Raw genomic sequence first — 16,734 nt, forward strand, 5'->3', positions numbered from 1 at the left:
AATTGCTTAATTTGAAATATTCAATCTGTAAAGTAATTTTTTGGCGATTTTCTTTTAAATTCAGACGCCCGTGTTATTAGTATAACTTAGTCCCGGGGCGCGTTTGCGTCAGATTATTTGAAAGCCTGCTGTAAAACTACAATATCATTCACAACATAATAAAGTAAATGAAATGCGTAAAACAAATAATGAGAAGCTATGTGTCACCTTCGTAAGCTAATTTTTTAATTTGTCAGCGTATCTTTATGATTTCTTTCAATTAATTAGAAGCAATTATTATGCTGTAGTAAGGTTGATACATACACCGGAATCCTTTATAAATCAAGTAAGAGCAACCGAATCATGGCCTCTTTGAGTTTTATTAATGTGATACTGTTGTCGGTTCTAAGAAAAAGAATCACCTCTGCGGTAGGTGAGCGGCTGACATGGGCGGGCAGGCGTTGTTTGCCAACACACGTATGGAATTTTGAACCCTTGTAGTTATTTTATAGAGTCTGAATCGTAAACTTGAAGTGTTAGAAGTTTCACCGGAGTTTATGGTCAGCCTTGAGGAAATCTGTGTTAGATATTAACAGTAGGAGGAATGTTTGCAGCGAAGGCTGCATAACCGGCAGCGATTCTCGGGGGCAGACATTTTATATCATGGCGTCCAGACAGCTGACTGGCTGGTTGTTCTCTTTCCAAAAAGAAATTCGTATAATGCTTTATAACCCTCTAATGACGATAACATGAACAGAGTGGCTGAAACATCAGCTCTTCTCGCAAGAGGCTTGGGATCATATCTTGGCGAATATAATTTGTGATGCACAAAAACTGTAATTGCAACCATTACACCACCTCATTAATTGTAACCATAATGGAATCTCGTAACCACAATGGAATCTCATTAATTGTAACCATTACGGCATCTCATTAATTGTAACCATTACGTCATCTCATTAATTGAAACCTTTACGGCATCTCATTAATTGAAACCATTACGTCATCTCATTAATTGAAACCTTTACGGCATCTCATTAATTGTAACCATTACGTCATCTCATTAATTGTAACCATAATTGAATCTCATTAATTGTAACCTTTACGGCATCTCATTAATTGTAACAATTACGTCATCTCATTAATTGTAACCATAATGGAATCTCATTAATTGTAACCGTTACGGCATCTCATTAATTGTAACCTTTACGGCATCTCATTAATTGTAACCATAATGGAATCTCATTAATTGCAACCTTTACGGCATCTCATTAATTGTAACCATTACGCCATCTCATTAATTGTAACCATTACGCCACCTCATTAATTGTAACCAATACGCCACCTCATTAATTGTAACCATAATGAAATCTCATTAATTGTAACCTTTACGGCATCTCATTAATTGTAACCATTACGTCATCTCATTAATTGTAACCATAATGGAATCTCATTAATTGAAACCTTTACGGCATCTCATTAATTGTAACCTTTACGTCATCTCATTAATTGTAACTATAATGGAATCTCATTAATTGTAACCATTACGTCATCTCATTAATTGTAACCTTTACGGCATCTCATTAATTGTAACCTTTACGACATCTCATTAATTGTAACCTTTACGGCATCTCATTAATTGTAACCATTACGTCATCTCATTAATTGTAACCATAATGGAATCTCATTAATTGTAACCTTTACGACATCTCATTAATTGTAACCATTACGGCATCTCATTAATTGTAACCATCACGATATCTCATTAATTGTAACCATTACGTCATCTCATTAATTGTAACCACAATGGAATCTCATTAATTGTAACCATTACGGCATCTCATTAATTGTAACCATTACGAAATCTCATTAATTGTAACCATTACGTCATCTCATTAATTGTAACCATAACGGCATCTCATTAATTGTAACCATTACGAAATCTCATTAATTGTAACCATTACGTAATCTCATTAATTGTAACCATAACGGCATCTCATTAATTGTAACCTTTACGGCATCTCATTAATTGTAACCATTACGGCATCTCATTAATTGCAACCATTACGGCATCTCATTAATTGATCCTTTTGGCATTCGCATAGTTTTGTTTCAGTTGGTTATTCAACGACGCTGTATCAATACTCGGTTATTTAGCGTCGATGGGATTGGTAATGGCGGCATGAGGTCGAGGATTTCCCATAGATAACCTGACATTCGCCTTACGATTGGAAAACACCTCGGAAAAACCTAACAAGGTAATCAGCCCGAGCGCAACTCCGGATCGGCTGGTAAGCGCTTCAGCAGACGAAGCTACGTCGGTACGCATTGTTGTCTGGGCTTTGAATCAACACTAGATATTCAAGAGTAAGTAGGAAGAGTCCCTACTGAAGTGGTCAGCGTAAAGGGGGAGGTAATTCAGTAACATCATGCAGAAACAGAACAACTCCAACTACAATAATATCCTAATACCAATAATAGTAATAATAATAATAATAATAACACTAATAATGATAATAATAACAATAATAGTAATAACACTAATAATAATAACACTAATACTAACAATAATAACACTAATAATAATAATAGTGACAATAATAATAATAATAATAATAATAATAACAATAACACTAATAATGATAATAATAATAACAATAATAGCAATAACACTGATAATAATAACACTAACAATAATAATAATAATAATAATAATAATAATAATAATAATAATAATAATAATAGTGACAGTAAGAGACAGGATAAGAGAAAAATGTCAAAGGGAAGTCGATTAGAGAGAAGAACAACAAGGATGCCCTTTATTATCTACCCTATTCAACATCTACTTCTAGGACTTAGTGAAGAGCTGTTTTCAGAACATGGGAGGGGTGATAGTAGGAGGAAGAAGAATAAAGTGCATAACATTTGTTGATGATATGGCGTTGTTAGCAGAAGAGAAGATGATACTGAGGAACATATCACTGGAGCTAAATGACAGGTATGAGCAGTATGTAATGAAGATAAATGCAAACAAGATGAAGACCGTGGCTATCGGAAGAATAAAAAAAATAAACTTGCGAATTAGAACAAGTGGACAGCTTCAAGTACTTGGGTGTACTATAAGTAGTAACATGAAAAGTAAAAAGAGGATAGCAATGACAAAGGAAGCATTTGATAGAAAAAGGAACATTTTCTGCGGACCTCTGGCAAAAGAACTAAGGAAGATAATAGTGAAGTGCTTTGTGTGGAGTGTAGCCTTGTATGGGGGCAGAAACATGGGCATTACGAAGAAGTGAAGAGAAACGATTGGGAGCATTTGAAATGTGGGTATGGAGAAGAATGGAGCGTGTGAAATGGACAGAGAGAATAAGAAATGAAGCTTTGTTGGAAAGAGTGGGTGAAGAAAAAAATATGCTAAAACTGATCAGGAAGAGGAAAAGGAATTGACTGGTACACTGCCTGAGAAGAAACTGCCTTCTGAAGGATGCGCTGCAAGGAATGGTGAACGGGAGAAGAAGATGATAGACAACATTAAGATTATATGGATCGTATGCGCAGACCAAGGAGACGGAGGAAAATATAGAAGATTGGAGAATGATGGGTTTGCAGTGGAAAACTATGAATGAATGATATTATTATTATTATTATTACTATTACTATTATTATTATTATTATTATTATTATTATTATTATTATTATTATTATTATTATTCTTATTATTAAGATTTCTAAAGAGAATATATCTGACTGCCACTTTACCGGAAGAATGGAAAAATAGTGTAATTATTCCCATATATAAACAGAATTTTGAAAACTATAGAGGGATTAGTATCCTCAACACATGTTATAAGATATTTAGTAGGATTTCAAATGAAAAATTAAAAAACATGCTGGAACTTTCCTTCCGGAGTGTCAAAATGGCTTTAGAAAAGGAAGATCATGTGTAGATCCATTATTTAGTATCAAACTATTGTTAGAAAAAAGAAGAGAATTTAATTTAGAAACCTATATAGCTTTTATTTATTTTGTGAAAGCTTTTGATAAAGTCCGAAGAGACCTTTTATTCGACATATTACAAGATAAAAATATTCCAAATTTGCTATTACATAATATAATAGAAATCTACATTTCTATTAGGCTATATTTTGTTTGCTCTAGAGTATGCCATTAGGAAAGTCCAGGATAACAGAGAGGGCTTGGAATTGAACGGGTTACATCAGCTTCTTGTCTATGCGGATGACGTGAATATGTTAGGAGAAAATCCACAAACAATTAGGGAAAACACGGGAATTTTACTGGAAGCAAGTAAAGAGATAGGTTTGGAAGTAAATCCCGAAAAGACAAAGTATATGATTATGTCTCGTGACCAGAATATTGTACGAAATGGAAATATAAAAATTGGAAATTTATCTTTTGAAGAGGTGGAGAAGTTCAAATATCTTGGAGCAACAGTAACAAATATAAATTATATTCGGGAGGAAATTAAACACAGAATAAATATGGGAAATGCCTGTTATTATTCGGTTGAGAAGCTTTTATCATCCAGTCTGCTGTCAAAAAATCTGAAAGTTAGAATTTATAAAACAGTTATATTACCGGTTGTTCTTTATGGTTGTGAAACTTGGCCTCTCACTTTGAGAGAGGAACATAGGTTAAGGGTGTTTGAGAATAAGGTTCTTAGGAAAATATTTGGGGCTAAGAGGGATGAAGTTACAGGAGAATGGAGAAAGTTACACAACACAGAACTGCACGCATTGTATTCTTCACCTGACATAATTAGGAACATTAAATCCAGACGTTTGAGATGGGCAGGACATGTAGCACGTATGGGTGAATCCAGAAATGTATATAGAGTGTTAGTTGGGAGGCCGGAGGGAAAAAGACCTTTGGGAAGGCCGAGACGTAGATGGGAGAATAATATTAAAATGGATTTGAGGGAGGTGGGATATGATGATAGAGACTGGATTAATCTTGCTCAGGATAGAGACCAATGGCGGGCTTATGTGAGGGCGGCAATGAACCTCCGGGTTCCTTAAAAGCCAGTAAGTAAGTAATAGAAATCTACATAGACAGCAAAGTAAGTGTCAAAATAAGTAACTGTATATCCGAAAGAAAATTAGTTAATAATTGAGTTCGACAAGGTTGTCCACTATCACTAACTTTATTTAATATCTATATAAATGAAATTATTTCAAAATGGAACCAAATCTACACATCAGGAATCAAAATAACCAGTGCTCTAACATTAAATACCTTACTCTATGCCGATGACCAAGTCATAATTTCCAATTCAGAGGATAATTTACAAAGAGGATTGTATACATTAAATAAAATATTAAAAGATTTTGGGATGGAAATTTCAGCACAAAAATCAAAAGTAATGGCATTTTTAGGACAAGACCCAGTCAGAAGTAAGATAATACACAATAACCAATGCCTCGAACAAGTGCAAAATTTCAATTATCTGGGTTGTGAAATATCTTATCAAAATGAAAAAGATGTGAACAAGAAAATTACCAAATTTACACAAATTCTAGGAATAATAAACAATACATTAAAAGCTAAATTAGTACAAAAATCTACAAGAATAAAAATATATAATACACTAGCATTACCCTCCCTTTTATACGGAAGCGAGATTTGGACATTAAAGAAAAAAAACATGAACAGAATCAAAGCAACGGAAATGAAATTTTTCAGGAGGACAGCAGTATATACTCTTTTAGACCGAAAAATGAATGAAGAAATTTTAGAACAATTAGAAATGGAGCCAGTAGAAGAAAAAAATCAGCAGATACAAATTCAATTGGCTAGATCATGTAAGAAGAATGGAAAATTCAAGAATCCCAAAAACTATGATGCAGTATAAACCCATCGTCGACCAGGAAGACCTTTAAGAAGACCGCTAGATGGGGCCGAAACAGGTCTACAGAGGCCTAATTCGTGAAGGATTATTATTATTATTATTATTATTATTATTATTATTATTATTATTATTATTACTAGCCGTACCCGTGCGCTCCGCTGCACAAGTTAGAAATAAATATAAAGTAATTACATAATTAAAATAGGACATTTGATCCAGGGAACATTCGTGTTAGATAGAAGGATAAATCGTTTAATATGTTACTTAATTTAAATTGCATCTAAATAATTAAAATGCGATCATTTTGGTCCAGAGACACTCATTTGGTGCAATGACAATTCCTTTAGCATGTTTCTTAATTTTTATTACATGCAACCATAGTTTAATGAAGATTGGCATCATTTAGATTTAATGTGTATATTTTATTTTACTTGTTATAGGTTTCCATTGAATTATGGTAATAACTTAATTTTAACCCTTGTTTTCTACGTATTCAATAAATGGCGCTTGGCCCACTATGGTTCTGAACCCATTATATTATATTATATTACATTATATTATATTATATTATATTATATTATATTATATTATATTATATTATATTATATTATATTATATTATATTATATTATATTATAGTATATTATATTATATCAGAAGTTACTGTAATAACATTATAACATTATGTCCATCTAGAGAAACTACACTTTCCAATGGTGAAATAATAATTAATTATACAAATCGGTTAATTTAGCTTCCGATATTACTTCATACAAACACAGAAACATTCTCTGTAGGCTATCTTTCATAGCTTTCGATTGTTGCTGTCCAAGGCCCCTTATAGACGAAGTCATTTGTTTTTTAATTCATTACACGGCCTTAGATGGCAGTTATTTTAATTTTAAAACTCATTTATCTCATTAAATATCAGTCCTATCAAACTTTTTCAAGAATAAAACTTATCGCAAATTATTTTTAAAGAAACTTTTGTTATGTAACATTTTTCACAGAAATCAATAATAAGCGAGATATTTCGATTTATTTAATTCAGGCCCCCTTATAAACCCCCTTTTAAATAATGTATTTTGAATGCCATATAGCCTAAAATCTAAGTTACAACGAACTTAATTTATATTCCAATTTTCATCGAAATCCGTTCATCCATTATCGCGTGAAAAGGTAACAAACATACAGACAGACAGACAGACATACAAACAAATTTCAAAAAAGCGATTTTCGGTTTCAGGGTGGTTAATTATATATGTTAGGACCAATTATTTTTGGAAAATCGAAAATTACCAGAAAAATTTCGGCTACAGATTTATTATTAGTATAGATTATTATTATTATTATTCGTGATATTTCATGTTATTGGTTCATATTTTCCTGATTTTTTGTATACTCTGAGTATAAAATAAAATTTAAAAACTATTTAGGGCTTGGGGAACTCCTAGGAGTTGCTCGCGGAACACTGGGTTTTCGCAGTACACGCTTCAAGAAAGGCTACACGCTGTGTAAAGATAGTGTAGTCAATTCTTTTTTGCAACCTCCTTCTAGTCCTTGTTAATCACAAAATTCTGTGTAATTGCTCATACGAGTATAAACTCATTTGATGCAAATAAATAAGTAATAACTCCTGGTAGGCAGGTTGAGGCCATGTGATAAACTATAGATTAAGTCCCAGCGAAAATGTGGAAATAGCTCACGAATAAGTTGCGCGGAGTAAGAGTATGTATTACCGTGCAAGAAATTTCATGTTCAGAATATTGCGGATAATCTGTTTGTTACGATTTGAGATGAGCTTAAACGATATTATCAAGTATCTGTGACGACTGTGACAATTAAATATCGGTGATTTTGTCACACCGATATTTTATATCGATACCTAAGCCCAATATGCATGAATTACACCGATATTTTGTCACACCGATAAAAATGAGCAGGAAATATTGAAGAGCAGTGAAATATGAATACGATTTCTCTATACACACCACTCATCAGTGATTTATATGGGAAAATTCAACAAAGAAATTATGTACATGTACCATTAGCAAATAAATACTAACCTAACTGAACAGTAACATGTCAAAAGTTAAAGAGGTTATATTATAGATAATGAACTAGTTGATCATTTTTAAATATAGTTGGGTATGGAGAAATTGAGGTTATATGATTATTCTAATCGTTTTAAAAATTGATCCTTTTTATTGTATATAATATAATGGACACATTTTAAGTCGTACATTAACATTATAATATTGAGTCATAGAATACAAATTAATGAAACATAAGTATTAGGAAAAACATTAGAAAATAATTACAAAACAAAACAGTTGTTCAGACAGGATTTTACACAAGATTAAGTACTGGTAACCAATGATGTTGTTATTTAAATCGTGTAATAACTACATCATTTATAATAAGATGGAGAAACTACCGCCCGATTGCTGTTATTGTATCATGCGCACGCGCAAACCTGCGACGTAGAGGAGAAAATATCACAGAGGACTGAATACGGAGCAGATTTCGATAGCGATATTTTGTCACAGATATTTCGCGTCATCAATCACAGGTTTATCTGTGACAAAAAAAATACCTGTGACAAAATATCGGTTTGTGAAATATCGGCCATCTCTATTTACGATAACTTTGCATATTATAATCTAGAAGTTACGGATCGTTCATCCACGGTCTTCTGCCCAAGGGTAGCTCTTTCACTGCAAACTAGAGATGGGAAAAGTTGTTATTTTCTCATAACAGTTCCAACTGTTCCAGTTCCATGAAAATACTAGGTTCCAAATAACAGTTCCAAAATAACAGTACCATCATATATTATATAGCCTACGCCGAAGTTCGCTCCGCAGCATCGGATCGAATCCCTCCAGTGTTTTTCCCTTTGTGGCCTGACTCCATGTTGTTACCATAGGATCATTCTGTAGGATCAGAAATTAATTTTTATATTATATATTTAATGTGGAAACTGTACCAAAATAAAACACACCAGGAATGAACGAAACTCCTCCAGAGTCAAGTCCCTAAATTCAGTTCTGTCATTCTGTGAAGCGTGTGACACAATTTATTTTTGTTAAAACCCTTTAGTCAAAGTAGTTTATGCAAACATTTGGGTAAAAAAAGGCAAAAGTATAAGTCGAGGGCCATGAGAAAGTCCAGAAGTCATACTGACAGTATTGACACCACGAAACCAGTTACGTTATATTTATGTACGACGCCAGTTCAGGATTAAAAGTTGGTATTGATTTTGTCCCTGAAAATTGTTAAAAGTAGCCAGATATAGTGACAAAGTCGCTAAATTGATAACAGCGCAGCAACGGTTGTCATAATGTAGTTCCATACACGGCCGACTTGATGCTAACTTCGCTTCATCTTTGAAAGCAAAGGTATCATCAAGTCGGCCGTGTTCTATAACATCGAGTATATTGTAACGTGTAACAGCAAGTATTTATAACAGGTACAGTACTGCTAGTATGCAATGTAACAGTAATGGTTTGGAACAGGCCGTTACGTTATTTTATAGTCATGACTCATAATGTAGTTCCATAACATCGAGTATTTTTTGTAACAGCAAGTTATTTTTTGTAACAGCAAGTATTTTTTGTAACAGGAGTATTTAATGTAATAGTGGAAGAGCCACGTACTACTAGTACGTAATGTAACAGTGGTATTTAGGAACATGTACGGACGCTAAATGATCACATACTTCCCTGTATGCCATGTGATGCAGTACGATGTCATAATGAGTCGAGATGTGAATTCCTGGAAATGAAATCTTTTCTAATGCTAAATTGAATTCGTAGATCAGGTTTGTTCGAAGCAGGAAATGTAATGTAATTTTAAATTATTTGTAAATTGGTCACGAAATCGAAATGGATCCCAGTGGTAAATAAAATCTAACCTATTCTTCCTCTTCTGCTTAGCTGAAGGTCACAGTAGTGTTCAATTTCTCAAAAAAGCGTAAATAAAAGCTATAATCACTTCGGCCATGCTAAAATTCATATTAATAATGTACCGTCATGAAGAATAATAATCTCATTGTAATGAAATATGAAAATTTACCGTTGTATTTTTTTAACAAAAGAACTTTAATAATAGTCATGTTTCAACAGTTTTTAGTTTAATTTCAAGAATGGTGATGAAACTAAAACTAAAATATTTGGAAATAAAACATAACCTATATATTTTCATCTCCCTTGATAAAATTCACAATGTAGTTACTATAATACAGGCATTATGTTATTTGATAGAATCCTATACTTAATTAACATCAGTTCCAAGATAATGTGTACATTATTTAAAGACTATCTTCGTATCTTTACTATTTATCTTTTACTTTAGTTTCCAACATTTTTTTCAGTACGACGAAAGGATTCCCAATTCTGCTTTCAAACAGTGGCGCCAACTTATATGGGCTCGTGGAATCCGAGCCCACCCAATAATTTATCGTGGTTTGAGATTTATTTAATTTAAGGCTCGTCAAATGTTTGAACCCACCCACTATTTTTCAAAAGTTGGCGTCACTGCTTTCAATAGTACCAAACATGTTCCGTTCTGTGGAACAGGAGTTGTCATAATGTAGTTCCAAAGTGAAACGAAATTTCGTACTAGCTCAGAGCAACACTGTTATTTTGGAACATAGTGTTCCAAGGTGCTGTTACTTTTTGGAACAGTTCCAAACAAGGAACGGTTCCAAAATAACTGTTACGTTATTTTTCCCCACCTCTACTGCAAACCTACATTATCCAATCTTTCTTATTTTTCGCCTTTCTCTTTATCTCCTCATATGATCCATATATCTTATAAAGTCGTCTAACATCTGATTTCTTCTCTCCCGAACGTTTCTCTAGTTCATCATTCCTTCCAGTCCATCCTTCAGCAGACAGTTTCTTCTCAGCCAGTGATCCAACCAATTCCTTTTCCTCTTCCTGAACAGTTTCAGCATCATTCTTTCTTCATCCAATCTTTCCAACACAGCTTCATTTCTTATTTTGTTTATCCATATTCACATATCAAATGCTTCTATTCGATTCTCTTCACTTCGTCGTAATGTCCATATTTATGCCCCATACAATGTCACATTCCACACAAAGCACTTCACTAGTCTCTTCCTTAGTTCTTTTTTCATACGTCCGCAGAAGATGCTCATTTTTATATTAAAAGCTTCCTTTGCCATTGCTATCCCCCTTTTGACTTCCTGACAGCAGCTCATGTTACTGCTTGTAGTACACCCGAAGTATTTAAATCTGCCCCATTTCGAATTAGCACTTTTATCTTCTTTATTTTTCTTCCGATTTGCATTCACCTTCATCCTATACTGCTCACAGCTGTCTTTTAGCTCCCAGTGGTATGTGACCCGTAGTATCGTCTCCTCTTTTGCTAACACCACCATATCATCAGAAAATGTTATGGACTTTATTCAGTGCTAACAGACCTATCGGTAAAGAAGAAAGTAAAATGCATTCCAAATGATCTAAAAGTTCTTCAAAGTATTAAAAATGACCAGAAAATATAAAAATGACCTATTAGTTCAAAAACGTCGAAAAATGCAACGTAAGAAATTATTTTTTTACGTTGGTATTAACATAGAAAGGATTTCTATAGTAATAGGCATCGTCCTAATGTGAATAATAAGATGACTTTTCATCAACATCCGCCCCCTAGTAATAACATATTTTAATTTCCTTGATTTATTCGAATCTCTAGTTGTGGAGCCATATTTGTTTAAACGTGCACTCTCTTGTACCTTTGAACACAAAACATCTTGTACCATGAAACATGTTCCAAAGTACACGATACTGTCGGTTTTTGTTCTTATTTTATTGTAAGATCATGTCACGAAGTAAGTCTGGAGTTAAGAGTCCCCCAATTGATCCGGATGCCTTGAAGAAAACTTTTGAAGCAGTTATTGCTCCTTCAGGAAATAAAATCTCAATCAGAGAGGCCTGCTCTGGTTTATGATGGCAAATACATTTTAAATATGATTGTCAGTTTTTTACAGCTTATATTCCCACCTATATTCCATGTGTTCCAACTTACAAGAGGGTATGTTTCAAGGTACATGAACCTGTTGTACCTTTGAACACATTACATATCCCTTCATTTTATTTTTTCTATCCTTAATAGATCTGTAAAACAGAAAAATACATATAGAAAGTTGTAAAGGAATCTTCACTAATTATTTCAAGCATTTTTTTACTTAAACAATTTCATTTCCCAAAATTAGAAAAAAAAATAAAATAAAATGTGGAAAGTGTTTAAAGGTAGAATAGTCTCCCCTAATGCAACACAGAAATAATTAATACATTACCGAAAGGTAATTAAAACCAAAAATTATAACAAAAAAAAAAAAAAGAAGAAGAAAACGAAGGAGGTGGTTTGAATCATGAACATTTAGTTTCAAAGTAACCTACGGATAGCTCGAGCTAAGACCATAGGCGTAGCATTTATTTGAAAAGTACGGTGTTGCCATACAAAAAATCTCATAGGACCTTCAGAGGTTCGAAGCTATGGATATGCGTACAAAAGTCCATAACCATGACGCAATCGACCTTCGCGTAAGGGAAAGCTTTGTAATTACACTAACTGTCAGACCATGTCAGTCATGAATCGTTTTTTTATGTCTTAATAACCTCTGAAGCATATAATGACCGTTAATGAAAATTTACGGACTATTAACTTTTCATATTTCAGTATATAAATTACGTTTTAATTTCCAAATAAAAGTCACATTGCTTTGTCTAAAAATAAGATCCTGTGCATAAAGGAATTATTTGTAATTACACGAACCTTTCGTCTATTTCAGCCGTAAAGCATTCAATTTTATGTGAATAGCCTCTGAAACAAAATTACCGTTAATGAAAATCTATGTAGTATTAACTTTTCATATCTGAAGAATAAATTACTTTTTTGTATTAGAGAATGAAGCCACTTTGTCTCATCAGGAATGCTTACAGTTATAATGAGAAATATTCTTACTCCATTATCGACTGTAGGGTGCTTTACATCGGACTAATGAAGACATAACCATCACTATGGACAGTTGCTGCACCTCTCGAGGAAAAGGATCTAGCGTACACAAACGTGTGTATACTATGGAACAGCCTGCATAGAGGGGCAGGATCCAGAAACTCGGCCACCGCAATTCCATGGAGGTTTCAATGGAGTGGACGTTCTCAACAGTTTTAGAGCAATCTAAACTACTATGACATCTCAAGCGATTTGTGATTGCTTTTATATTACTTAATAATGTAATAGGTGCTTTCGATGCTTTATACGATAATATTATTCAAGGGGTTTGAGATGATTTATACTATGATAAATTTTCTTGCCACAATTGCAAAAATTGTGCTGGAAAGAGCAGTTCACCATCAATCATAGCTATATCAAATTACAGAAATGTAAAAGAAAACAATTTTAGTATGGTAATAATAACTAAAAAAAAATGCTATCAGAATATTTATACTATGATAAATTTTCTTGCCACAATTGTAAAAATTGTGCTAGAAAGAGAATTCCTCCATCGATCATAGCTATATCAAAGTACAGAAACGTAAAAGAAAACAATTTTAGTATGCTAGTAAAAACTTAAAATTGCTATCACAATATTTATGCAACAATAAATTTTCTTGCCACAATTGTAAAAGATTGTGCTAGAAAGAGAAGTCCTCCATGAATCATAGCTATATAAAATTGCAGAAACGTAAAAGAAATCAATGTTAGTATGCTATTAATAACTAATAAAAATTGCTATCAGAATATTTATACCACAGTCTAGTATATACAGTCGCGAAGCTCAATACGTAGTAAATATGCAAACATTAGATAGTTGCTCACCACTAGGATCGCTAATATCGCCTCATTACAGGCAATGCAAAATAGTACCGTTACAGTGTATTGTTTCTAGCACCCTCAAAACTCAAGCTTCGTGACTGTATATAGTAGACTGTGTTTATACTATGACTATTACTACTTTTGACCAATAAAACGGTACGAAAGGACGTCTTTCAAACAATCATAGCTGCTTATCGCACAATTTTATCGCTTCCCTAGCATTTGTTTAATTTTATCGCTTCCCTAGCATTTGACGATAGATAACATTAAGATATATGCATCGTATGCGCAGATGAAGAGAAAGGCGGAAGAAAGGGAAGATTTGATAATTCCGGGTTTGTAGTGTAGGACTTTCCCTTGGGTAGAAAACTATGAATGAATGAAGCCTATAGAGTTAACATAAAGAATATGAACACTAAGGAAATGCCTTTACATGCTCACTCATATTTTTGTTTCCATGGGGACCTCTATTTGGAATATTGTTCTTCGATGCTCTCAAAATTGCCATAGGCGGGACAAAAGTAGTGTGTTCTCCTGGAATCCAGGACAGTATTTCAAATTCCGGGACAATCCTGCCGAAAGCCGGACGGGTGGCAACCCTACTTTTGTGACAATGGAGATCCAATATTTAAAGGGTTCCATACAGTAGCGGTTGCACTGCTTATAAAATATTAAACACTTCACTACCACTTCATGTATTTTCTTCAAATTTTGCAAACTTCTTCTACATTATTTTAGCTTCAATATGATATATAATGGATCTAGTAACCACGAATATAGTTTAAAGTTTACATTTTTTTTCAAGAAAAAAAATTATCTCTTACACAAAACATGATTTAACCTAAACTGAGAAAATAATAGCCATTTACTTTTTTTTTTTTCATTAAATCTGATATTATAATCTAAAGAGTGGTCCTCAATGACATCACAGCTGGCTTCATACTAAATTTATAGATTTTTAAATTTTATTTGAAAAAAATTTGTTTCTTTTTCAATGTATTTTTACTAGAAAATTGCTCATTTTTTCATTAAAATTTAACAATTGTGGTCCAACATCTAAAGCAGGGCTGGGCACCGGGAACGATTCCAAACTCTAAACGGGGAACGCTTAATATTCATCCGTCGCGGCATTAACGCTGCGCGGTGTTCGGCGGAGAGGAAAGGGATTGAAGAGAAGTCATATGGATCCCCGTGAGGGAGTAGAATTCGCTCTTGGTGCCCAACCCTGTTGTAGAGGTTATTACAAAAGACAAGTGTACAAAACTTGAATGAAATCAGACAAACGGTTCTTGAGATATCAAGTTTTTTGTATCAAAAATGTAATTATCGGGAAAATGTGTCTAAAGTTGGGACATGCTTGTACTTACATCCCGCACTAAAAATCACCTGCTGCATATGTTACACCCTCCCTCTCAACATTTATATCGAAAAATTTCAAAATATATACAGAGAAGTATATTCTATCGATTGAGACAATAAAAAAAATTAAAATTCGTTCACGATTCTTACTGTATAACCCCCTTAAGACACTGACAATAAGTGGGACTTCTGGTCATTGTGTATATACAACGTAAGGCCATCATTTCAGACAAAGTAGAGCAATAATGGAGTTATACTAGCCATGTATTCATTAATCTCTTTAGACCTGAATTTATATCACACAAAATTGAAGAAAAAAAAACTGGTCACATAATCACTCTGGGGATCCAAAATTCCCAGATCAAGTCTTCACAGAAAATCAAAATTTGGGGACAATTTTGACCCCTGGGGCCCCAAAATTTTAAATTCTATTTTTAATTCAGGTATAGAAATGTTTCAAAAATAATATTCTCCATTTCTATCACATTGAAATTTTCAAAATATTTAAAAGTATCGAAGACATTCCAAAAAAAAAAAAAAAAAAAAACAATGTAGGCTACACTATAATGTACATCAGGCGTCAAGGGGTTAAGTAAATTATAATGGTTAAACCATTTCAAATTTCATTTATTAAACTACGTAAAAATTAATATTTTTTGGTCCTACAGAATACATTTGTTATGGTAACAATTAATATTAGTGGAGAAAAATTCAAATGTCTCGTGACCAGAATATTGTACGAAATGGAAATATAAAAATTGGAGATTTATCCTTCGAAGAGGTGGAAAAATTCAAATATCTTGGAGCAACAGTAACAAATATAAATGACACTCGGGAGGAAATTAAACGCAGAATAAATATGGGAAATGCGTGTTATTATTCGGTTGAGAAGCTCTTATCATCCAGTCTGCTGTCCAAAAATCTGAAAGTTAGAATTTATAAAACAGTTATATTACCGGTTGTTCTGTATGGTTGTGAAACTTGGACTCTCACTCTGAGAGAGGAACATAGGTTCAGGGTGTTTGAGAATAAGGTGCTAAGGAAAATATTTGGGGCTAAGCGGGATGAAGTTACAGGAGAATGGAGAAAGTTACACAACACAGAACTGCACGCATTGTATTCTTCACCTGACATAATTAGGAACATAAAATCCAGACGTTTGAGATGGGCAGGGCATGTAGCACGTATGGGCGAATCCAGAAATGCATATAGAGTGTTAGTTGGGAGACCGGAGGGAAAAAGACCTTTAGGGAGGCCGAGACGTAGATGGGAGGATAATATTAAAATGGATTTGAGGGAGGTGGGGTATGATGATAGAGACTGGATTAATCTTGCACAGGATAGGGACCGCTGGTGGACTTATGTGAGGGCGGCAATGAACCTTCGGGTTCCTTAAAAGCCATTTGTAAGTAAGTAAGGAGAAAAATTCGCTCCGGCGCCGGGGATCGAACCCGGTCCTTGGTTCTACGTATCAAGCGCTCTCACTATTGAGCTACGCCGAAGTTCAATCCACAGCACCCGATCGAACCCCTTTCCTCCAGTATTTTTTTTTCTCTTCGTGGCGTGACTCCAAGTTGGGCATGTATGTTGACATTTTATATTAAGTCAACTGCCATTATACAAGGAACGCGCTCAGTTGAGTGACTTGGTGGCCGGGATTCCACAGTAATATGCACAGTAATCTGT

At 33.8% G+C, this 16,734-nt stretch overlaps 1 protein-coding gene and 1 long non-coding RNA gene across 2 annotated transcripts in view; one reads left to right on the forward strand and one right to left on the reverse strand.

Moving 5' to 3' along the window:
* The window catches only part of ptc (protein patched), a 249,300-nt gene that overhangs the window by 140,121 nt on the left and 92,445 nt on the right, over positions 1 to 16,734 (forward strand). The gene's annotated exons all lie outside the window — the stretch shown is intronic.
* The window catches only part of LOC138693042 (uncharacterized), a 61,238-nt gene continuing 52,553 nt past the window's right edge, over positions 8,050 to 16,734 (reverse strand). Inside the window, exon 3 of the long non-coding RNA XR_011330214.1 lies at positions 8,050 to 8,777. This is a non-coding gene — a long non-coding RNA (uncharacterized lncRNA). The remainder of the gene's footprint in view (positions 8,778 to 16,734) is intronic.

The sequence above is a fragment of the Periplaneta americana genome, chromosome 2 (assembly GCF_040183065.1).
Source record: "Periplaneta americana isolate PAMFEO1 chromosome 2, P.americana_PAMFEO1_priV1, whole genome shotgun sequence".
Lineage (NCBI taxonomy): Eukaryota > Metazoa > Arthropoda > Insecta > Blattodea > Blattidae > Periplaneta > Periplaneta americana.